Here is a 26,501-nt window from a genome sequence, read left to right as displayed (position 1 = left end):
GCAACAAGATCTGTTCTCTTGTTAGTTGTTTTGCTTGGTTTCTAGTCAGTTTGTACTATTTTAGCATGCCTCATGATTTTTGATGTAATATCAATGTGGATGAAAAATTAAGGCTCTTAAAGATGTTATTTTCATCCAGTGAAGGTTAATTTTTCTTGCAGGGAAATGCAGCACCAGTAGATCTCCTAGCTCCTGTACAGAAAAATGGTCAATAAAAGGTCAGATATAAAGTCTGCAAAGCCTTTTTGGGGAGGGTGGAGGCAGGGCGTTGCTGCAAGAACTCAAGTCTTTTGTTGCAGCACGCAATATGTGAAGTGACAGATGTGTACTGCTATGATCCCTTAAAACTTTATTTACAAAATGGGCATAAGGTGCAGACCTTGCTACAGCGGATTTATCATTGCTTGTGTATTTTAATTGTGCCCTTACTTCTAGTTCATGACTCTCTGGAATCCCAAGAAAATGCTCAAAATGGTTACTAGGCTTTTTAAGCTTATTGGAACTTGAACTCTAAACTTTGCTACCCCAGCTGCCGATCTTTCTTCAGCCCTTTAGCCTCCCAATGCTTTCCACTGAGTTTCTCCACATTTGGCCTTGAGACAGACTGGGAGTCAGCAAATGATTTGAGGGCATTTATTGTGTAGGTTTTAGGGCTCCCTCCTTTGACTATCCTTTCTAGGGTTTTCTTCCCACTTATTTCAAGTCTCTCTGGCAGCCCCAAATTCCTGGTCTTTCCAGATCAATAAGATACCTCTCTGAGAACTGGAAAGTGCACTCAGAGGAAGACCAGGTAAATGTGAAGCTCACCTAATAAACTTTCCTTCTTTTAAAAACTACATCCTAAGTGAAATGAGACTGTCAAGAGAAAGACAAATGCCATATGATTTCACTTATATGTGGAATCTAATGTGCAAAATAAACAAACAAAATAGAAACAGGCTGATAGATACAGAAAACAGACTGAAAGCCATCAGAGGGTAGGGGTGTTGGGGACTGAGTGAAAAAAGTGAACATATTAAGAGGGGAAAAAAAAAGAAAAACCTCATAGACACCAACAACAGTATGGTGAGCACAAGAGGGAAATGGAGGTGGTGGGGTGAGGTAGAAGAGGGTACAAACGGAATAAGTGGTGACAGAAAGCAACACAAGTTCACATGGTGAAAACACAGTTCATTATACAAATGATTTATTATAGAATTGTACACTTGAAACCTACATATATTTTATTAACTAATGTCACCCAAATACATTCAATAAAATTTTAAAAAAGAACTATACATCCTACATTGTCTCACTGTTTCGGGTGTTCTCTAGTACCTTCAAAGAACTGAGTTTTTTGTTGTGTCGTGCTTTTTTCTTTTGCTTTACTGTTGATGTTTTTGGTCCAACATTTATTATTTTTATCTGTAAAGAGAATGGCTAATATATGCTACTTTACCATGACCAGCACTGGAATTCTTGCTTAATTATTTTCTACAATATTATTTTGTGTTCTCAGCATACTATGTTTTTTATTGGATTGTTTTATTTTTAAATCTCTTTTATTTTCCTCTGTTTCTTGGCAACTTGATTATTGGCTTTCTGTCCTTTTTGTGACTGCTCTTAAATTTTTATTTTTAACTTTAAAAAGTATAAATTTAATATATACATTTTCCTTCTGTTTGAGTCAAGGGTCAAAAGGAAAGCAACTGATTCAAGAAGGGCTATTTACAAAGAGGAGGAAGGTCAGGGGATTCAGAGTGGAGACTGCAGGAACCTAGAATAACACTCTTTCTAGTCTCTGTTTTGAGACTAGAAAGAGAATTCATAAGAGCCTGGAAGAATTGTCTCCTGTTTCTTGATTCCAGCAATGACCTTATTGAAGGATATAGTCAGTCCTAGAAAAAGTGAACCTACAGGAAAAAGAGCAATCAGCATGCATTTACTTTACCTTCCTATCCTCCCTCCCTCTGATCTTCTGTCAACTGGCTAAACTTAACCAGAAACCAGAGGGCTCAGGATCACGATGACATAATGCATTCAGGTCAGCCTTCCAGGGCAAGAGGGTAGGTTGAGGAGAGTGGTAATTGTATCAGGTGGGTCAAACAGAAGGTACAGCATAACTCTCAGTACAATGGTGTCTTCAATGCTTTAATGTCAATTACCTCCCTTTTGCCCCAGTGTTTGTGGTATAGTGGTTAGCACAGCTGCCTTCCAGTTGCCTCTCTAATGATCTCTAGTTACGGTTTTTTATCATTTTAATTTCATTTTTATTTTATTCCCCCAAACTAGTTATTACTATTATTATAATTATTATTATATGTATTTGCTGCCTATCCATCCATGCGTTTACCCATATGTTTATTATTTTTATTATATTACTATTGTTTCTTGTATGACATACCTTGCTGAGTTTACATTTCATCTTTTTGTATTAGATGGCAGAGTAGTTCTTTACAGCAAGTGTTTAAGTGCATTTCTCCCAGTCTTCATATGAGAATGTATTTTACCCTTGTTCTTAAATGATCAGTTAGCTGGGCATTCCAAGCTGACAGTTATTTTTTCTCAGCTCAATAAAGAAATGATTTCATTGTCATTTGGCTTCTATTGTTGTTGTTTCTATAATATACATTCCTTTGAGAATTATCTTTTTGCTCTCATTGCATTTATAATTTTCTCTTTGTCATTTGTGCTCAAAAATCTTAATGACGTTTTTACTTATTATATATAACTTGCTGTGCTTCTTAAATATGATGATTCTTTCTTTTCACTAATTCTTGCAAATTTTTACTCACCATTACTGTTTTTCCACTGATGGACTCCTTTTCCCTCAAAGCCATTTTTTACTTTTCTTGGTTTTACTCTGTATTTTAGAATGGCTGATTCCTAAAAACTGCCTTTCTCAGTTCTTTAATTTATGTGTGTAATATTTTTATTATAGTTAATTATAATCTTTAAAAGCAATTTCTATTAACTTAATTTCTTGGGAATCCAAACTGGATTTCTTTGAATCTGTTGATTCATGTTCAGTATGGTTGATCCCTTGCGTATTTTGTAATTGAAGAGTGGAGCAGTGTATTAACTTATTTAATCCTCACAATACCAGGCCGACCTGGCTGAGAGGGTGTCCCTTTCAGAGAGGTTTTGTGTTTCATGTTTTGAAGTAAGAAAAGATAAAACAAAATCATAGATACTGGTTCCTGAAGCTAGATAGTGGGTACTTAGAGTTCCTTATACTATTCCCTCTATTCTTATGTATATTTACAATTTTTTAAAAATATTAAGATAAAATAATTTAGCCAGTTAGTTTACTTCTCCTACAGTCATGGAAATTAGTTTTGATTTCTCTCTTCTCTATTTCTCTAAGATAGATAGATAGATAGATAGATAGATAGATAGATAGATAGGCAGACAAAAACTACCTAGGTATCATTAATGATATACATAGCAATGAGTTACATTCTTAGGGTAATATACTGCATGGTAATAATAACCTTTTATGCCTTTGTTGATTTATTTGTTCATGCAGTAAGTACTCATTAACTGCACCATGCTAAGTATGAACAGTACCAATATAGTCCATACCCTTGTAAAGTTTATCTAGTAAGACTGTTAAATTATCATCATTAAAGTTTCTATACCAAGAATAGAGGAAGAAACCTAGAATGTGAGGCAGAAAATTAGGGAATTGAAGATATCAATTGAAAGGGAATATTAAATGAAAGACTCTTTTGTTTTAAATACCGTGTGAGGTATTCTTACCAATATGTGTTATTTACATGTATTAAGGTCTGGCTGGAATTAATAAATAAAGTTAATTCAAGCAAGAAGGTAAAAGAGTTAATTAAGAGAAAACATCCATATTGGTATTATTCTCAACTGTCACAGTATAGTAGGCCTTCTGCTATGTAATTTCTATTATCATGTCCAGTCCTCAAAAGACAGTCCAAAGTAGTTGTTTTTAAAATGAGAAAACTAACTGACAGAAGTAGCTGCCCAAGTTTATGGAGTTATTAAGTGTATGAGCTAGGATGTGAATCCAGGTCTATGAGCCTCTAAATCATGTTCTTTCCACTACATCATGCTGCCTCCCAAGTAGACAAGCGCCTTCTCCATGGAAATACGGGATCCTTAACTGTCCAGATATTTTAATGTTGTGAGTTAAAAACCTGCTTGATGTAGGTACTGGGAAGCATTTAATTAATTATAATCATGTCTTTATTTTTTCAAAGAAAGGATTTTTTTATCACTTGCCTTAATCCCATGTGAAGGAACTTTTGGAAGTGTCATACTGGAGTGTCAACATCATAGCTAAATCTTAGGCTCTAAATTTTATGATGTAAATATTTACAAGTGTGTGCCAGATCACCAGAGCAACCATCCAGTTCTTGTCCTGGTTTTGGAATCTTGTGCTCTGAGGACAGAGGAAGAAAGTAGAACAAACTTCCCGTGTCTGATGACAGCATACCATGGCTCAGAAGATTTTGCCTCTTTTATTTTCCGTGGGTTTCCCTTTTTGATCAGAATAGAGCTGGCAATCACGTTGAGATACATAACACCAGCCTCTCAGAACCTGCATCTGTGACTTACAGCTTTCTTCTTGTCAGGTGACCAGCTTTGACCTAGTCATGCTTTAATCCTTCACTGAGACCACCTTTGGAGACTAAGGAATAGCCCATCAGTTTTTCCCCAGCAGAAAAACGAGAAAAACTATCCCAAACTTGACTGAAAAATCAAAAGCTCTAACAGTTTAGATCTTTCTCCAAGCAAGAGGACATATTTCTGGAAAGGAAATAATCCACCAGACATTTTTTCCCAGAAAGTCTCACTTCATTATCCCTGTAAAAGAGTTTAAATTGCTAAATTACCTCCTTCTGTGGTGTGTTTAATTCTGTCAGTAATGTTATATAAAAATGCTCATGTCCAAAAGTTGGAATTTATTAAAAAGTAGTTGAAAACAATGCAAACCCTAGCCAGTTACCAAAAATAGAGATTAAAAAAATTCTTGTTCTGACCTCTCTCGACCCTGTAATTCAAACCATTTCTAAAAATCTCAAAAATATATAACTCCAATTAGAGCATATTCTAGTACAGTTTTCCTCAGTTTTTCTCTTCAGACACATAGAATTTTGTAGAATACAGAATTCCTTAGACTATCAAATAGAGAGCATTAGAAAATATGAAAATTTTCTGCAGTTTTGATGGATATGCACACACACACAGACACACACACAGGGTGGGGTAAAAGTAGGATTATGGTTATATGCTAAACAGTATATTCTTATATTATTATTTATTAATTATTGTATTATTTTTCATACACACAACTGTAAAACTACTTTTGCCCCACCCTGTATACATGGATATATAAACCCTTACTTGGGTTGCTTTAAAATCATTAACCTAATATATATAATCTTAGATAATGACTTTAAAACAGGTTCAACAGAGGGATTACATACTGATTTTATACATCCAGAAATCTTCCTGTAAGCTTCCAGGATGGTAGAGCCTATAGCTGAATAACCCTCATGAAAAAAAATATTGCAGTAAAATCACTTTAAATTTGAGAATATGTATATTTTATGATTCTGTTCCTCTTCCTCACATTTCAAGAGAAATTCTCTCTTGGTCTTGATGCTTTATTGAGGCATTTAAAAAATATTCTATTAAGCTGATTAAGATACTTCACCACTGCAGGTGTTACCCTTATACAGTGAACTGTTAATAACATAATCATTCACACTTGCAAAGTGATTCAGCATCTGGTTGAAAGCTGCCCCTTCTAGAGGGCCTGATAGGTGCTAGAGAATTATTCAGTGGAAAAATAAGCAATATTACTAATGGTATGCACCACAGTTGTCATGAAATGTTTGTTGTTTCCATCTCAGCTTCACCTTATTTAACTGCAGAAGCCCTTGTGAAGTGTCAGTGATGAAGCTGACGATAAGGCGCTGGCACTGCCATAGCCCCCTCCAGATCACGTTAGTGTTATTTTGAGCATTAATTAGCAAAGTCACGGGAATAGTCACGAAGATGGGGAGTGGCATGGACTTGAAACACACTTCAGAGCAAGACTCAAGGCAGCAGTTTACAACAGGAAGCAAAGAAGATTGTGTCTAATTAGAACTTCAGGGGTAATTTCAAAAGGCCTAGTGTAATTACCTGAGTGGGAAGTTAGCCAGATGGAGGGTAACACCTCTAGTCAAGAGAAAAAGTTCTATTTATACTCCCAAACTCACTCATTCAACTATAATTTCTAAGTGCCCATGAAGGAAAATAAAATTTCTACCTTTCAAAATGTTGTGTTAGCTATATTTTAAGGTTCCATGAGCCATGATTTTTACTGGAAATTTACATCATTAAGCAACAAATGACCTGTTAATCTAATATTAAATTTAGTCCCATTTTGAGTTAAAGGTACAAACTCTGAAATCTGTGTTCTAAAGGGTTCTTGCCTTCAAAATGAAGGAAAAATATCTAAGAAGTCTTCACATTAATCATGTTTTAATCTGTATATATGTTATGGTTTTCAAATTCAATTTTTTTTCTAAACAAACTTAAAAACTTAGATTGTAGAAAACTAAGATTTGGAGGATTTAATTTAAAACACAAATATACTCATTTCTATTAGTTCATGACAAAACTAAAATACACTCAAAAAGAGAATTAATGTGTGATAAGTGATTAATTTCAACTTTGAATAGCTTTGTGGTCAAGGTAATATAAACACAGTTTTTTCCTGATAGAATCACTTGTAGCATCTTTCATATACATGGTTACAGGAAAGAAAAGCTTGCTTTGAAATTTAGTAAAGCAATGCTGACAAGCAATAAAACATTAATTTTTTTACATTCAGAGTGTAAAGTATATTTCAATTAATCCAATCTGTTTCATATACTAAAACTAAGAACGGCAAATAATTAACACTTTAATATGCTGTACAATGAGACATTTGCTTTGTTTACTTTATAATGAGGTCATGTTTATTATAAGGCAGTTTTACAGCTTAAGCTACAATTGTCTACTGGTCACTGGAAAGTCTCTCCTAACCAGCAATGTTAAACATAGATGCCCTGGAGAACGGAGAAGGACAGGGAGACCTGCCACCAAATTTCATCCCGCTGAGCAGTAGCAGACACTTGGGTATTGCCATACAGACTAGTGTCATGGTGGGTGCTTAGAGAAGGGTGATAGGGGAAGCTAGGTTAGTTATGGTACAAAAATGTCATGAAACAATGTGAAGTAAGAAAGGAAAAAGTCAGAGGTATACTTCCTCCTTCCATGTGTTTGGATTTAAAATTTACAAAGTTGCCTTGGCTGGTGTAGCTCAGTTGGTTGGAGCACTGACCCATCCACCTAAAAGGCTGAGGGTTTGATCCCCAGTCAGGGGTGTGTATCAAAGGCAACCAATTGATGTTTCTCTCTCACATTGATGTTGCTCTTTCTCTCTCTCTAAAATCAATAAACATATTAAATTATTTTTATAAATAAATAAATAAAATTCACAAAGTTTACATTTTCAGGTTGGACATTTGTCTTCAGAACTTTCCCTTGGCTGCAGTCTCCTTCTCCGCCTTGGAGGAGGCTCACTGCATGAAGAGAGATAAAAAGGACCAAGGTGTGCAAAGTTCTCTTCTAAGCACCATCTACAGCCCCAAGTCTAAGTCATCTGAGTAGCAAAAGAAGTATATTTCTGATTCCATGAGTTCCAGCGTGATTCAGAGCTCCCTTTTGCTTCTGCTTAGGTGTAGACACTTTCATTCACCTTCTAGGAAGCTCCCACACTCGACCTATTAGTTGTCATACAGAAGAACATATGATAGACAGGGATGAGAAGGATTACAAGAAGACTTGGTCAAAACATTTGGTTAGTGGTCAGTTCAGGGTTTTTTGAAACTAACTCTTGCATCCATAGTCAGGCAAAATTCAAATTTCTATTACTTTGGCGAGGGCTTAGAATGAATGAGAATAAGAAAGTGAACATCCTGTTTTTTGTCATGTTAAGTCCCTTCTTTAACTTGAGACTTTTGGCTTACAATTTCTGACTCTACCCTTTCTCTTAACTATTTTTAAAACTCATATTGATCGATCTTTGAGTATGTAATAGCATTTCATTAAAATCGGAGTATCTAGGAAAGATTAGAAGTATTTACTGGAAATCTAATTTGGCTAAGAGCAACGCATCTGACAAATTCCTATTTTCCTTTGCTTAAGATTTCTAGAACCAAAAGCTAAAGAAAATACAATGACCTGAATGTTTAAATCCTCTTTTTGGTAGATTGGTATAATGTGCCATACAATCTTTAGTACCTTGAGAATTAGGGGAGGGAAAGATTACACATAATTAAATGGGAATGTTAGGTATTAGGAGAATAGGAATGAAAAAGTCAAAACAAACACAAACACAAAAAAAGAGCTACTTCCATGGCCTAAAAATATTTCCAAAATAAAACTGATAGGTAATATTAAAATATGTCAAAATTTAAATCCTAATTATCATTTTACACCTAATCATAAAAAAGCAAGGAAATCTGAGGACTATAAAACAGGATAAGTTCTCTGATAATTTCAGAGAAGTGTGTACAATGGGCAACCAGGAAAACTTTGAACAAGGAAGACCTTAGAAATGGCATAAACCTTTAAGAAAGTGTCAGATTGACTACATTCTGGAATGTGCTAAAGCAGTGGGAAATTAATGTGAGAAAACAGAATAATTCTTTTAAACCTATAAAATTATTTTCAGAATTGGAACAATATTTTAGGACAAAGCTATTTTGAATCATAGAGATATAGTGTAATTGCTTTTTTTTAAAGAAGTGAAATTAAGGCCCAGAAGACACAGATACAAGCAAGAGCATGTAGCTGATAAGTGGCAGAACTCAGATAATATTCCAGTTCTTAATTTGTGTCCAGTCCTCTCCTCACTGCTGAAATAATGAACATATTGGAGGTGACTTGTAAAACAAGATGCTGTTCTTAGGGCTAAAATCCATGTAAATAAGTACTGGATAAGGCAGGCTTGGCTTAAGTGCAGCATGTTTGAAAATAACTTAGTTTTTTGAGCAACCATTATTCTATATCATATTCAACTTAATATTATATAAATAACCTTTGACTATACTTGTACTTTGGCTAGACAACCTCAAAAACACTGTGCTCAATTATGGGTTCCATTTAAACAGCAAAGAGAAACTATAAACCTCATCCACAAGAGAGATGAGAATTAAGAGGATTTGAAACCAGGCCGTCTGGGCAAGTTTTAAGGCACGAATTACCCATGCAAGCACTTACAGTACCGGGCCACTAATATAAATAACTGAATGAAATAGTGGCAGAAAAGTATTTCTCTACTAGTAGGGAAAAAAATCAGCACAAGTCTAATGATAAACAAAAACGTGCAGACTGCCTCAGGATATGTAACAGACCTTAGAGAACGATTTTGTTTGTGACATACCAGAAAACTAAGGCTTATTCTAAGGAAGGCAAGCACCACCGACATTTTGCCAATTATTGCAGTGTAGGAATACTTACCCAGTGGTACCAGACTCCGTATTTTTTTCAAGTGAGAATTGAAAGGAGGGTATTTATGCAAAACCACCCAATTTCCATGTATTCACTCAATTAATGAAAACAACCCTGCAACAAAAATTACTGTGTAGAATGGATAAACTATCTCCAAACTTGATCAAGGCCACAGGTCAACAATTTGCTACCTCTGAAGTACATAACCTAGGATATTTATTCTGACCAAGAGAAAATTCTAATAGTAACTTCCATTTTTAAAAAGGGATATTAGGTAAAAGAGGGAATCATTTATTCCTTTTAGATCAGGGGTGTCCAACCTTTTGGCATCTCTGTGCCACAGTGGAAGAAGAGGAGTTTTCTTGAGCCAACATTAAATACATTAAGACACAATCACACACACACACACAAAAACCCTCATAATGTTTTAAGTAAATTTATGATTTTGTGTTGGGCTGCATTTGCAGGCATCCTGGGCTGCATGTGGCCTGCGGAATACAATCTAGGTGAAGAACAAAGATGAACACTAACATTTAAGGAAGGTAGCACCTCTGCAAGAACCTTTAGTTTTTAAGTGTAGTTGACATACAGTATAACACTAGTTTCAGTTATACGTAGTGATTCAACATTTATATACCTCACAAAGTGATCACAATAAGTCTACTAACCATCTATCTCTGTACAAAGTTATAATATTGATTATATTCCTTGTGCTGTACATTACATCCTCATAACATTAATTTTATAAGTGAAAGTTTATACTTATTTCCCTTTACCTTTTTGCCCCATCCTCCTCACATACTTCCACTCTGGCAACCATCAGTTTGTTCTCTCTTTCTGTTTCTGTTTCATTTTATTTTATTTTAAATTCCTCATATAAATGAAATCATAAGATATTAATCTTTGTCTGGCTTATTTCATTTAGCCTAATACCCTCTAGGTCCACCCATGTTGTCACAAAAGCAAAATTTTATCCTTTTTATGACCAAGTAATATTCCATTGTATATAGATGCCACATCATCTTTGCCCATTTATCTACTGATGAGCACCTAGCTTGTTACCATGTCTTGGCTATTGGAAGTAATGCTGCAATGAACATAAGGGTGCATATGTCTTTTCAAATTAGTGTTTTCTTCAGAAATACTCCGAAGAAGAATTGTTAGGTTGCATGGTAGTTCTATTTTTAAAATTTTGAGGAACCTCCATACTGTTTTCCATGGTGAATGCACCAACTTACAATCCCACCAAGAGTGCACCAGCATTTCCCTTTCTCCACATCCTTGCCAACACTTTTTTATTGATTTATTGATAATAGCCATTCTGACTGGTGTTAGGTGATATTTCATTGTGGTTTTGACTTGCATTTCCCTAATATAGAGTGATGCTGAGCATATTTTCAAGTCTGCTGAGCATCTGAATGTCGTCTTTGGAGAAATGTCTGCAGAGGTCCTCTGCCCATTTTTTAACTAGATTCTTAGCTTTTTTGATGTTGAGTTGTGAGTCTTTATATATTTTGGATAATATTTCCTTATCAAATATATCATTTGGAAATATCCTCTCCCATACAGTAGGTTGTCTTTTTATATTGTTGATGGTTTCCTTTGATGTACAAATCTTTTTATATTATTGCAGTCCCATTTTTAAAAATTTTTGCTTTCATTGCCATTGTTTGGAGAGACATATCCAAAAACTATTGCTGAGTCTGATATAAAAAAGTTACTGCCTATTTTTTTTTCTAGGAGTTTTATGGCTTTAGATCTTTCATTTAAAGGTTTAATCCATTTTGAGGAGTATTTTTGTACACATTGTAAGAAAATGATCCAGTTTTATTTTATTACATGTATCTGGTCAGTTTTCCCAGCACCATTTATTAAACAGACTGTCATTTCCCCTTTGTATGTTCTTAGTTCCTTTTGGATAGAGTAATTAATCCTATAAGTGTATGTTTATTTCTAAGCTCTTTGTTTTGTTTCATTGATCTATGTTTTTGTTTTTGTACCAGGACTGTATTTTTTTAGTACTATGGCTTTGTAATATAGTTTGAAACCAGGGAATGTGATACCTCCAATTTTGTTCTTTCTCAAGATTGCTTTGGCTATTTGGGGTCTTTCATGATTCCATATAAATTCTAGGATTATTTGTTCTATTTCTGTGAAAAATGTCATTGGTAATTTGATAGGTATTACATTGAATATGTTGTTTGCTTTGGGAGTCTGAACATTTAACTAGATTGTTGATCCTATATGAGCACAATATAGATAGCCTTCCATTTATTTGTGCCATCTTTAATTATTTTCCTCAGTGTTTTATAGTTTTCAGAGTACAGGCTTTTACCTGTCCTCTGGTGAAATTTATTCCTGAGTATTTTATTCTTTTTGACTCAATTGTAAATAAAGATGTTTACTTAATTTCTCTTTCTAATAGTTTTTAATTAGTGTGTAAAAATGCAGCAGATTTCTGTATTTTATTTTTGTACACTGCAGCTTTACTGAACTCATTAATCAGTTCTAATAGTTTTTTGGTGGAGTCTTTAGGATTTTCTATATATAGTGTCATGTTATCTGCAAATAGTGACAATTTTACTTCTTCTTTTTCAATCTGAAAGCCTTTTATTTATTTTTCTTGTCTGGTTGCTGTGGCTAGGTCTTTCAATACTATGTTGAATAAAAAAATTCTGAGAGTTGGCATTCTTTTCTTGTTCCTGATCTTAGAGGAAAAGCTTTGAGCTTTCTTACCATTGAGTGTGACGTTAGCTGTGAGTTTGTCATATGTGGCCGTTATTATATTGAGGAGTATTTCTTCTCTATTCGCTTTGTTAAATGTTTTTTTATCATAATTGCAAGTTTATATTTGTCATATGATTTTTTCTTTATCTACTGCAATGATCATATATTTTATGATTAGTTTTGTTAATGTGGTGTTTCAAATTGATTGATTTGATGATATTGAACCATCCTTGAACCCCTGGAATACATCCTATTTGATGATAGTGTATGATTTTTTTTAATGTATTGTTGAATGTGGTTTGCTATAGGTTTTTGTTTGTTTGTTTGTTTGTGAAAATTTTGCAGTTATGTTCTCTGGGAGTATTGACCTGTAATTTTCTTTTTATTGTTGTTGTATCTGTCTGATTTTTGGTATCAGAGTAATGCTGGTTTTGTACAATGAGTTTAGAAGACTTTCTTCCTCCTTGATTTTTTGGAATAGTTTGAGAAAATAGCAATTAGTTTTTCTCTAATTGTTTGGCATAATTCACCTGTGAAGCCATCTGGTCCTGGACTTTTATTTATTGGGAGTTTGCTGCCATAATGGACCCACCTTCTGAGAAAAAAACTTTTTAAGAGTTAAGTTGGAAGATGTTCCCCAAAGGCATCTCTTGCATGAACTGCTGTTATTGCTGCCATTGAAAGAAATAATAAAATTTTGATTATTATCAGAAACAGTATATGAAACCACAGGAACATTGCCCTATGCATATCCAAATCATGATGCATCTTTTTAAATAAGCATAGAGCTTCAACCACTAAATTTCGAGAAATACATTATTTTTTTAAAGAAGGTAAAGAGAAGAAAAAGTAAAATAATCAAAGAAATGGTGCTACTTCTTTCTAACAACTAATATATAAAAGATTAAGATTCTTGACTCTGTAAACAGAATATAGAGGGGACATAATTAATAATCAACATTTAATAATCAACTCTTGAGTCTGTACATAGAATGTAGAGGGGATATAATGAATAGTCAACATTTAATATGCAACCTACATTTCCCAGAGTTATGATGTTTGGACTTCCCCTGACTTATTTGCTCTTGTCTACTGGAACCCCTCTGACCCTGTGCTCTCTAAGGACATTTCTGGAATTCATAATTCCATGGATAACACTTGAAAGTCTCTGCCATAGATAATCTTAGAATATTTTGAATTGTAGAAACTCAGAGATCATCTATCAAATTTCTTACTTTCTGGTGATGTAACTAAGGCACTGAAGAATTAAGTGATTTTTACCAGTGTCCCAGGTAGAGACAATGAAACTAGATATCATAAGTTTAACCCTACACCGTTACTTTATGCCATATTTCCTCAGTCTTTAATCATTAGTGAGAGATGAAGCTAAATATGACCTTGCAATCAGCATAGAAGTAGGAGGTCACTTCTTGAGATTTTCTTGAGATTAAATGAGAGAGAGGGAGAAAAAAAGATGGTGAAAGCACCACCAACAATGAGACATTATTCAGACTAACCAGCTCCCCACACCTTTCCATCCCCCACCAGTGCACCTGTCACCATAGATCTATTCTAGAGCCACATACTTGTCCAGCCTTATAATGTCAGATATAACAGAAGGAAGTAATAAGCCTGAGCTCAGGCAGATATAAAAAGCATTGAACAGAAAACATTGTGGTATTCATATTTCTGCTTAGTGGGTGATTGATTCACAGATTAGATGTTAAGCAGGAAAAAACTCTTCTCACCTAATAATGTTTAAGCGCTCTTCCTTTTAACATTGTCTGTGACTAAAATCTCTGACCCCACAGGAGAAAATACACGGTCCAAGAAGAAGGCAGATATAGAATCTGAACCTCGAAAAAGATACAGCTGTACAATCACACAAGTGTTTTCATTAGCAAATTTAGTAGCTGAACAGTTTTTGTCAAAGGACCTTGGGTATAGGAAAAATTATTTCATTCATTTGCTAATCAAATATTTATAGAACTGCTACTATGTGCCAGACACTATAGTCATGCTAGTAGATAAAGCAGATACGGTTTCTGACCTCATGGATTTCACATTCTTATTGGGAGGGGGAAAAGAACAATACACAAATTAAAAAATAAGTAATATGAAGTCAAATAATGATAATTGTTAGAAAAAATAATGTGAAGAAAGAGGGAGACAGGAAGTATTCTTTTTAGTGGTAATATGGAAATAGAAATATAAACAAAATAATAATCAATGAACAAAAAAATGGAAAAAGGATTTCTAGGAAGAGAAAACAGTAAGTACAAGGGTGTGTTCTAGACACAACAAGATTAGGGACAGGAGCAAAGGAGAGGGTACCGACTAATCAAAACAGACAGTTAATGGTAAGAAAGACTATATTTTTAGCAAATATATAAACAAAAACCTAAAGTTAGTAATTATAGCCTTAGAACAGGAAACCGTAATTTAGAGCAGATTATGGAAAATGAGTTTCATGGAGCAAAGATAAGTAATGTCAGAATTAAAACTAATTATTTATCTTTCTTCAAATTATTAATAGTTTCTGTATGTGCCAGAATTGTAAGTTGACATCATATACACATGCATGTATGGCAAATATGGATAGAATTTTAACTACAATGTAAGTATAATTCTCTACAAATTTTTCTTTATCTTCAAAAAATTCAGGATAAAGGATTTCTTTAGATATTTTTATTTAGCTATACCTAAACTACCATGGTCATGATTCCACTGTCCACTTTCATACACTGTTGGAACTTAGATTGATATAAATATTCTGGCAAGCTCTTAGGCTTTAGTGTATAAAGAGCCTGGAAAAATCTATGCCATTAAACACAGTAATTCCACTTCTAGGAATTCATCCTAAGGAAATAAACAAATACAGACAAAGATTTATGTGCAGGGATAGTCACAATAGCTCTATTTATAATAGTGAAAAATTAGAAACAGCATAAAGATTCAACAACAGAAATTAACTATCTATCTATACGATGTACTATTTTGTAACTGCTGCAAACTGTGATTTTAAAGGTTTTTAATCAGAATGGAAAATTCTAATGAGCTGAAATAAAATGGAAAACTGTTGAAAAGTTATATGTACAAAATATATAAAGATGTGTGTGTCTGTACATATGAAGAAAAAATGAAAAGCTAATACACCAAATAGCTGAGCAACAAGGGACGAATAATTTTTATTTTCTTTATTCTCCTTCCCCCCGCAAAACTTTCCACATCCATATGAAATGACTTTCCACCTCATATTTATATATGGAAAAATTGTTTTAAAAAAGAATGTGAAGATTCAACTGTCCTTGGACAGCTCCCCTTTGATGGGAGAATGGACTATTTCTTTTAAATATTCTAGTTTTCTATGGAATATACCCTCCTCGTACATTTGGTTAGCTGATATATGGGTCCAGGGGTGTACTTGTCTTAAGGGTAAGAATTTAGATTTTTAAAAAAATTCTAAGTTCCCAGTCAGATTTTTCCAGTTTGTCCCATTGTGTTTCTAGGAGATGTTCTTTGAATCAAATATTTCCTTGGTAAAATAAATTTGGGAAATGCTATGTAGTATATCATCTTCTTAAAAGCCACGGTGTGTATTAAAATGTTATAAAGTTTCCAAGATGTACTGTAATATAGAGAAATGACTGATTTGTTTACCCAACATATACTTGATGAGAAAAGGCTTTTTTTGTTTGTTTTTCTTTACATACTTTTTTTTAACATTTTACAAAAATGGAGTTCCTTGGAAAACTTTTCATGAACTAAAGGATTAGATAATTGGAGATGGATAAATGAGCAAAGATCTGTTTTAAAAAATGAAATACTTGGGGGAAATGCTTTCAGAGTTGTTAAGACAAACGCCTTCCAAGCTGATCATAAAAAGTACAACTCTGACTTAGCTCAGTGTTTCCATTGTACTTCTGTTAGAAGCCTAATTCTCAGCAGGATCAAATCATAGTGGCTGTTTACTCCTGGCCTGACATATAGACTGGGAATGATTCAGTTTATTTTAGTGAATTTGATTGCACTATGTCTTGAAGAAAGTAAATTCAGTTTAGTTAGGGCCCCATTTTTTCTGTGTGCCTGAATACAGTTCATAGAGACCCATATTAACCTTTAACTTATGTCCATAAAATGAGTGAATTGAAAAATGTAAGTTATACCCATCCACCATCTTGAATGAGCAAGAAGGAGACACACCTCATTTCACTTTTACATTACAATGCTTTTTATCATGAAAACAAATTAAAGTGGTATTCTGCTTCAATCCTGTGTCTTCAGAAAGCTGAGTCTTGTTAACCTCATTTTCAAGTGAAACAGCCAGGAGCTCGAGTGCCACATTCGGGGTCACACAGCTCTGCTTAGTCTCCATCTGAGATTTCTTGGCTTTTTGCTTCTGGAAAGGAAGAAAAGATGGTGGCTATCTGAGGTGACATAGCAAGGAGAGTGGCCAGTCCCCAGACCCTGGAGAATAGCCAATTTCCAGTCACCCTGACCCAGTGTCCCTCTGTGGGACCCTAAAATCACTGAGTTGGCCCCTGAAGATGCAGAATCCAGTTCTGAGCCTCCCCTTCTCTTCTGCTATCTTTGGAATTGGTATTTAAACAATGATTGGTTTTTTAAATTAAGATTTATTAGTCTGTCATAAATTAAACAAACCAATAAGAAAGACACCCTCTGAGTGTGCGGTTAGCCACAGCTTACCTCTCCCCTCCCCATTCGGAGCACCCACTCTTCCTCCCTCCTTGGTCAGAGACTTGTAGGAGCAGGACACACAGCTCTGAGGACTTCTCATACTCTCCTTCAGCAACTGAGTTTCTAAACAGAAGTCTCCCTCCTGCCTTCCTCATCAGGACTCCTCAAGGACTTCTTCAGGGGGTCCCGGAGTGTCCAACCTACCATCCGTGCACTGCATGCAGCCCAGGATGGCTGTGAATGCAGCCCAGCACAAATTGTAAACTTACTTAAAACCCTTTTTTTTTTTTTTGCTTATCAGTTTTCATAGTGTATTTAATATGTGACCCAAGACAACTCTTCTTCTCCCAGTGTGGCCCGGAGGTGCCAAAATGTTGGACACCCCTGGTATGAAAAGCAAGAAGAACTGGTGTTTTCAGGCTGCTTCTACCTTCACACATTCCAAAATTCTTATGGCAGGGAATTTAAAAGGCAGAATACTGCTTAATATTGAGGAGAAAACTAATAGAGAGCATATGCAGAATGAAATAACAATAGCAATAAGCATTCTAGCTATCATTTACTGAGTGCTTTTGTCTGTCACCCTAATAAATACTTTTTTAATGTCTTATCTAACTGTACTTCACGAGGTAGAGCTTATCCCCAATTTAAAAGAATAATAAATACCTAGCCCTACTTAGGTCAGACAGCTAGTGAAGTGGCAATGTCAGAGGTGGAAGCCCACCTGCTTCCTCCCCCTAAGCTGGCACACCTGGTATCTATATTACTAATTTCCAGGACTTCAGGATGGGATCCACTCCTCAAAAGGCAAGATGGCAGCAGGTTTTGTTATCCACAAGGTTGGTTAGTTCTTAGATTGAAGGCATCAATGAAGCCAGGCATCAGAGGTCTAGTTCACGTGTGGGCCTGTTGATTTCTTTCCTCTGGCCACAGATTGGGTCTCTAATCTTAGCCACTGGCCACCATTTAAAATGTGCTGGTAAGAGTCTGGATAGCAAAACACTGCAGATGGCTTTGTGAAATACATCAAAATTACACACACATCAGAAAAAAAACCTAAGGTGGAAACCTTACTGCTGTTGTTAATCTGTGCCTTCATATTTGCATGGAAAGGACAAGGTTATATAAAACTTCAAAGTTAGGTCCATCAGTAAGGAACACAGAAGGTTAGGCCCAGAGCTCTGTTTGTTTACGGCATGGCCTTAGTGGAGCAGCTTGTTTTTGTGGCTATCCATCCAATTTTGGAAACTATGCCTATTGCATTTTACCAAAAGTGGTTGCAGGCACCAAGCATGGTATGAGGAGATGCTGGCTTTCCCACTAATGGAAATGGGACGATTTCTTATTTTTTTTCTAATAAACATGTAGGACATGAGCTTTTTTTCTTTAGTTCCATGAATATTAAGTCAGTGCTGGGAATAAAGACATGATAGTTTCAGCATAAGATTAGAGAGTTTAAAGTTCAATTTGAGGTATGTATAACAAACTAGAGTCAGAAAGAGGCAAACAAGAAATATAAGTATTATATGGAGATAAAGTACATTGGTAATTGCTTGAAAATTATACTGGTTTTCAAAATGAAAAAATTAAGTTCATTTGATACTGCATGAAAATGTAGATGACAGTAATAATATAGCACATAATACTTTTATATTTGATTTAAATTTTATATTTGATTGTAAAAGTATGCACAAATATAATGGAATCAAAGTGCTTGACATTGTAAACATTTTGCGAGTTTTAGCTTGAAAATACTTCAGCTTAAAATCACAGTTTGAAAAGTACTTAGTCAAAATAATTGTATGCCTTAAGGGAAAATATGGATGTAGGTCCAGAGCCAGCCTCTTTCCTTCTCCAAATCAGTGCGTGATGTTGATTCACACTCAGTCATTGGCCAATTGCAGCCTCTAATGACATCTTCGCAGCTGCTATAATCTAGTGGTCCATGAGCTAGAAAATTCAAATCCTATACCAAAATTGACATTCCATTTGAGCATCTCTTTTTTTAAGTCAAAGAAAAAGGTTTCCATGAAAACGAAGAATGGAATTTGTGTGTGTTTGCAATGTTGGAAATAAAAAGGGAAAGGATGGAACACAGAAAACCCTGAGCACCATTAATCAGACGACAAAGTTTTTGCCAAGTGCGTGAGAACCAAGTGCTTTTCTTTGCTTGATCTAAATCGTTGGTTTGTCAGAGGCTATAATTTCATACCTTGTACTTCTCACCCCCACCTTAACTTGTTTTTTCCCTTTAAACAGCATTCCTCCGTATCTACCCCTTCAGCACCCGCAAAGGCACAACGTCCTATAATTCCCGGTTAAAGTTGGCAGTCGTCCTTAACTCTCTCCATTGAGCCTTTGTTTTTTCACACTCCAAAGACAGAGCTTGGAGATAGAGCCTTGAAGCTCCCTTAATTTTGACTTTTCTGGCTTTTGTCACTTTAAACCTCAAGTTATTTAAATATGACCTCCCTACTTTGGGGTGAGGAGTAGGGTAAAGAATTTAATGTTATTTTTAACTGAACTATCTTGTTAACCTTGGGGGACATCCCTGGAGCTGAAACCCATTCAAGTAATAATAGCTCAGCATCTCATTCCCTGCAGACAGCTCTGCCGAGTCAGTCTGGAAAAGCTCTTTAAAAGCACATTCTCGGCCTGGCTTTTTTCTTTTGGTTTCTGTGGAATTTTTCTTAGAACAATTTTTAGCTGAGAGAGTTAAGGACAATTGTAAACTAAGGAGCCCTGAAAGGAGAGGAGAGGGTGACGGGGGTGCCGCTGGCTGCACTCACTAAAACAAAGGCTGCTTGTGTCAGCAGTGTCCCTTCTTGATGCAAAGGGCCAAGCGGCACAAGGGCCCCTTGGAGCACATAGTTCTTGAGCCTGCAAGGACTTATATTTTTAATTTTTAAAAAAATTATTGATTTGAGAGAGAGACAGACATCGATTTTTGTTGTTCTATGTATTTATTCATTCGTTGGTTTGTTCTTTTATGTGCCCTGAAAGTCCAATTTGCTATCTTGGCATGTCTAGATGATGCTTTAACCAACTGAGCTACCTGGCCAAGGCCAGGGCTTATATTTTTAAATGCTATTGCAAGTAATGCCCCTTTGTTGATTATACTCGCCCTGCCAAGCTTGAGGACCTCTAAAGCTGCCAAACATTTACTTTGAAATCTCGTGTGCCGAGCAACCTTCCAAATGTGGTCGTTTCCAGAGAGGGCAGGGCAGCCTGTGATTACTGGCTTCCCAAGATTCTAGTGAGTTGCTTGGACTATATTTCAAATGGATGCTGGTTCTGAAACTGAGCAGATCGAGCTGGAATTTGGTGTCCCTTTGGTTTTTAGAAGGGAGGTAGAATTGTTCTTGCCTTTCGCTAGAGCACAAGTTTGAAAATGGAAACCACCAAAGCAAACTTCCTAACTCCATGCATGGAAGCAGGAGAGTACGTTGTCCAGATCTAATTAAAAAAAAAACAACAAAAAAACACAAAAGCAAAAAACCTTGTCAAATGAAAGAGAAATGCACAAACATGTCTGTACTTTGTCCTCGGAATTTTAAAAGCATCTAATGTTACATAGCTCACGCGAACTTTATTTAAAGCGAGGCCATCCAGGAAGTATCCCCTTTATGGTTTAGGGGCTGTCCTCTCTCCTTGCTGTTCATGACTATGATTATTTTATAAGCCCTTTTGTAGCTGGCTTTATTTGACATAACCTTTTAAATGTTGCTTTGTTTCTGACAATACAGGAAGTATCATGTCAAAGGAAAACTCTGCAAGGGGGCTGATGCGGGAGGCAGGCACGTGATTCAAAATGCCTTGAGAAAACAGTAAACTCATTTGGGAGTTTCTCAATGTTTCCAGTGTGACTCCCTATAAAGCTGAGCACCAAATTTTGATTCCTGGGTTTTATGAGGTCACAGATGTACACAGCTAATACTTGGCTAGGTGTTCTTATTTTTTCGGATGAAAAATGCAGGCATGAAAAACAAGGTGCAGCATCCGTTTTCAATTAAAAAAATAAAAATGGAAAACCTCTCCCTCTGGGCCTGGTACAGAGCCAGGTGAGGGAAGGGAATGGGTGTGGTCACTGAGAAAGTCATAAGATGACAATACCCTTCTGCTTGAAGTAGCTTTATATGTCAGAGGGTTCCCCCCATTCCAATAAAGACAGTTGTACTGTGCTATGATCTTATTTCAAATGTTTCCCTTTAAACATTCATTTACTTTGAAATTTCTCTAATTCCCAAGGACACTGGATTTGATTTCTCTTCTCTCTGTACATCTCTGATTTCTGTTCTGTCCCACAGGGGTAAATATTTGACATCCAGCCATTCCCAGGGGTGGCAGACCAGTGTGCTAAACACAGAGTCATTTCACTTCACCGAGAGATGAAGTCAGGCTCCTGGGTATAAACAGCCATCCATAAATAACCTCTCAGAAATAGCCTAAGGAACATGTCCTGCAAAGAAATCCTGGCTCAGTACATTCTATTTGGTTTATTTTCCATAAAAGTTTTCTTTGTCTAGATTTTCACCGGCATAAAAGCACTTTTAGCAAAACATACAGTTAAAACAAAACAAAACTGAGTTTAAAAAAAAAAAATGTTCCACCTGAAAGGAAATTAACTGTTGCTCTTTGAAATGCCAGGATAAAACCCGCTTACCTGACATTCTGATGAATAAAGAGAAGAGGAAAGGGAGTGGGAGAAATTCCATGCCAAGTACTAATATTCATAGCCTCTGCTTTAAGTCTAGACCCTGTAGGCCACAGTGAAAAGCGTTCGCAATATCTGACTCCCAGTGGCAAATCCACTGTTGTCAGTAATGAAATATGCTTCAAGATTTAATATTTGGCTAGTATATAACTGACCTAGCAGTACTGTGAGATGCCTTGAGCTGTTTTGTTTTGTTTTAATTATCTGAAAGAAATTTACTCTATTAAAACATTCTTTGGAAATTCAATTACTATATTTTAGTGAGATGAGTTCAAGCAAAGGAAAAGGGTAGTGGGGAAGTGATAGATGGAGCAGCATTATAGATTGTCTTCACCTTGAGCCTTGTTGTTTAGCTCAGTTTCACTGTTAGTACCTAAAAAAGTAATCATTCATATATATATATATATATATATACACACACACACACACACACACACACACACACACATATTTGGATGACTTATCTATGTATGTATAATTAGCCAAATTCAGAGGACTTATAAAGATACCATGAACTACTACAAAGACATACCATCCTGGAATCAATCAGTAAGTATGATTTTTATATTTGTTAATTTACATTTATATTAACAAATATAACAAATTTACATGAACAAATAGAAAAAATTATATTTGTATCTGAAAAATATATTTGTACCCCAAAATATGTTTGCACCTGAAACATGTATAATTTTGTTAACCAGTATCACCCCAATAAATCTGATGAAAAAGAAAATTAAACAACACAAAAGAAAACAACCCTCTAGATTTTTAACAGTCAAATACGTCAATTCCACGAATCTTAGTCCTTTTACTTTCTTTGGTTTACTGTCTCATTTATTTTTCTTGTCACACTAATTATCACCCTAAGGCACATTCTTATTTCAGGAATATATAATTACAGTGAGCATCCTTGGAACTGGCTTCACTGTCTTCAAAGCTCTCCCCAGTACTGCATCCTAATCTCCATCCACTTCTGGATTAATGATCTTAAAATGCACACTTTACATCATGAATTCATACTTCTCAGAAAACTTGTGTTAGCATTCCACTTCCTAAAAGAGGAAGTTCAAGCTTTAACTTTCTTTTTCTATTCATATTTTAAATCTACTTACTTCTCTAGTCAAATTCACTATGTTACTAGCTGTCCGTTAAAGCCTTTCATGTTCCACTGCCTTCAGCTTTATGTACATGGTGTCCCTGCTTGGAATATCTTCTCTTCAGTTTGATGTCTCAAGGTCTGATTTAAACCCAATCTGTTTCCACAATGATTAGTCCATAATTTGTGGGAAGACTCAATTCCTTCTTTAGGAATATGTGAGCTGCTTTATTAATACATGTTATCTAGAGAAACATTCTTTTGTTGAGATAGTTTCAGCTTCCTAAAGGGTGAGGTCAATCTCAGCTTCAGTAACTGATGGAGTAGATGAGCTCTACAACCAGAACTAGACATGATGGGCAAAATCTATGAAAATGTGAGAAAATAACTTAATGCATTTTCTCTTGTATTCCACATTAAAGAGTCTGTAGACCCAAGAATGAATTTTTACTTAGGGAGTTTTAAAAGGATATCAATCACATGAAGAATCCAACAAGGAAAGAGCCTGTTGGTGGAAAACTGGGTTCACATTCAGCCTGCGTATGTAGCCTAGATGGCCTAAATTCTATTATCAGTTTTATTTTGCTCTCTTCAAGCCGTTAATGAAGTTACATGGAGTGTCATAGCCTTGTGTGAGATAATCTATGGAAAATTGAAGGAATAGTCATCTGTCCAGTGTTAAAGGGAGAGTTTTTCCCACTGGTGGCTAATAGGATAGTGGTAACAGTAGCTGCAGAGAGTAATCAATCCTAGATGCATGTTGTTCACCTTTCCTCCTTACCAGGAGGAATCAAAATAAAGAGTTTCAGGGGTTATGTTATTTTTCATTTTAATAAGAAAGGTAGGATTTCCTTTTAAAATTCTTATTAAAAGTCATACAATATGGGTCTTGTAAATAGATGTGAGGTATGTCCAGAAGGTATACAGCCATGTAATATGAAAAATAGAGAAGTTTATTCATGAATATACAAGTCACAAAAAACATTCTATATAGGGCAATGATGCCTCAGTCCCCTTCAAAGTAGACTCCTTGGGACCTCACACAGTTCTCCCAATCTCCATTAGCTGCCCTGTCATATTTTCCTGAATCTCACCAATGGTCTAAAATCTCTTCCCTTTCAAAGATGATTTTAGTTTTAGGAAAATCCAGAAGTCACAGGGTGGCAAATTTGGGCTGTAATAGGGCTGAGTCACCTGCGTGATTTGATGTTTCACCAAAAACCCTGCAGAAGATGTGATACATGAGCAGACATGTTGTTGTGATGAAGCTCCCAATCAACAGTTGTGCACAGCTGCAGCCTCCTGAATCATCTGAATAATGTCCACAGAGGAATGTTCAAGCTTAACACAAAATCTGATGCAGATTCATTGTTCTCCTCACTCAGTCATTTCAATGCAGCAACCACACAGTACACACACACACTCACTCAATGGTGTCTACTGCACCCACTGCCTAGTACAGTGAAGGTGACATTCACACATGCACATTACAGTTCACTCTCCTTGGTTGCCAGTTTACATCAATGTCATGGAAACCATTCTCATTATATTAACAATGGCTGGACTTTTTTCTGGACAGTCCTTGTATTTTGTTAACATATTGATTTAATTACAGCAGGTTTAAAATCTATACCTTATAGCAGATATATAGAGAGGTAATCTCAGTTTCTATAACTTTAACTTGTTTATAAGCTCACATATCTGCCCTGTTATGGAAAGAAGTTTAAATTTCCCCAATCAAGTAAATTAGTCATTTTTGAATTTAAGTTTTGATTCAGACTTTTCCAACTTAAATCAGCCTTTTGAGGCAAATATTCAGTTGTCTAGCTTTTCCTCCCTGTGTTTTCTTTCTCTCTAGGCAGTATCTGGGCATGGAAGAAATCTCCCATAAGATTTTAGACTCAAGTGATGAAGTGAACCACTGTTCTGTTATTTCTATCATATAAAAAAATTAACTGAAAATATAGACATAAATATAAGTACTAAGACTGAAAAAATCTATTAAAAAACAAGCGAAGAGCTTTGTGATCTGGGGTTAAACAAAGATTTCTTAGAAAGAATAAAAAAGCATAAACAAATAAAAATATGTTAAATTTTATCAGAAATACACAACTCCACAAAAGATGCTGTTAAGAAAATAAATAGAGCAGTCACAGACTGGGAGATAATACATGCAAAGCTCTTATTTCAAAAAGACCTATATCCAGAATATATAAAGAATTATTACAACTAAATAGTAAGAAAAAATTTAAATGAGCAAATATTTGAAAAGACTCTTTATCGAAGAAATGACACAGATGTCAAATAAGCCTATAAAAATGTCCAACATTATTAGTCATTAGGGAAATCAAACTTAAAATCATAATGAGATACCACTAACATACCTTTTAGAATGCCTAAATTCAAACACAGGCAGTACTAAGTGCTTTGAGTATGTGGGAATGCATAAACATTCCCTCTGGAAACAGCCATTCTGGAAACAGTTTGTGGTTTCTCACAAAGGAGGCAGTTTCTTTAAAGGGAGGAGAGGCTGCCAGTTGTCTCCTCAAGTCTCCATTCTCCAGTGCTCCCTTAGTAATAATTGGAAGTGGCAATTGGCTTCGTCAGAAGACTATGCTCTGCAGTCTCCCTTCTTAGTTATCCATGGGGCAATCCTTGTCAGTAAAATAAAGGCAGAAGTTATGGGTTGGGAATTCCAAGGGAGCTCTTTATATCATCAAACTCAAGAGAAATATAAGAAAGGGCAAAATTATTTGTATATATATATTTATATACATATAATTTAATGTTTTCTGGTAGCTCCACTTAAAAAGTAAGGAGATACAGGAAAATTATTTTTAATATTATATATTATTCAACACAATATACCCAAATATTATCATTTCAACCAAAATCAATATAACAAATTATTAATGAGGTAAGTTACATGCTTTTTTTGGTATGAAGCCTTCAAATTCTGTTTGGTATGATGGTACACTTTCAGCACATCTCAGTTCAGACTAGACACATTTCAAATGCTCAGTAATTACACATAGCTGGTGATTACTATATTAGAGAGCGCAGTTGTAGATAGATAAGCATTTGTTTGCATTTCTGCCTTTCTTGCTTCTGCTGAGAGGCAATATATTTGCGTTGACTGGAGTTTCAGCGGCTCTCCCACACCATGAGTTCCCTTGCAATTGCAAGCTGTGGAACAGAAAGATCAAAGAAATCTGGTTGTGGATGCCTATGCAATCCCCTTACCAGCCATGGGCTGCCAAATTCTGGATTTCTTTTACATGACTATAGTAATATTCAACAATATAAACTATGGTAAAAGTCATTCTTAGTGATGAAGAGGACCACAAGATAGTAACAGAAGATAGAAAGATAGTTCATTCTAATGGTTAAAAGCACAATTGTAATAGCCATGTATCTAAGGGCAGCAGTTGGCATTGCCATGTCCAGATGTGTGATCTCGGGGTAAGTTATTTAAGCTCGCCAAACTTAAGGTTGTTCCTTAACTATAAAATGGAGATAATAATATCTCCCCCTTAGGTATTATAAGAACTCAAAATGTTAATTATGTAACATACCTAGATTATGTGAATCACATAGTAAGTTCTTTGAATGTGTCAGGTGTTATTAATCCATTAGGAAAATATAATAGCTCTGAACTTGCATGCGCCTGATAATGTACGCTCCAAATATATAAAGCGAAACTGACAAAATTATGCACAGTGGTTGATAGATCTGCAGTCCTACTTCAAGTCTGACACA

Source organism: Pteronotus mesoamericanus, unplaced genomic scaffold (assembly GCF_021234165.1).
Source record: "Pteronotus mesoamericanus isolate MK-2021 breed Mesoamerican mustached bat unplaced genomic scaffold, CSHL_Meso_final contig_73, whole genome shotgun sequence".
NCBI lineage: Eukaryota > Metazoa > Chordata > Mammalia > Chiroptera > Mormoopidae > Pteronotus > Pteronotus mesoamericanus.
Note: the sequence above shows the minus strand (reverse complement) of the source record.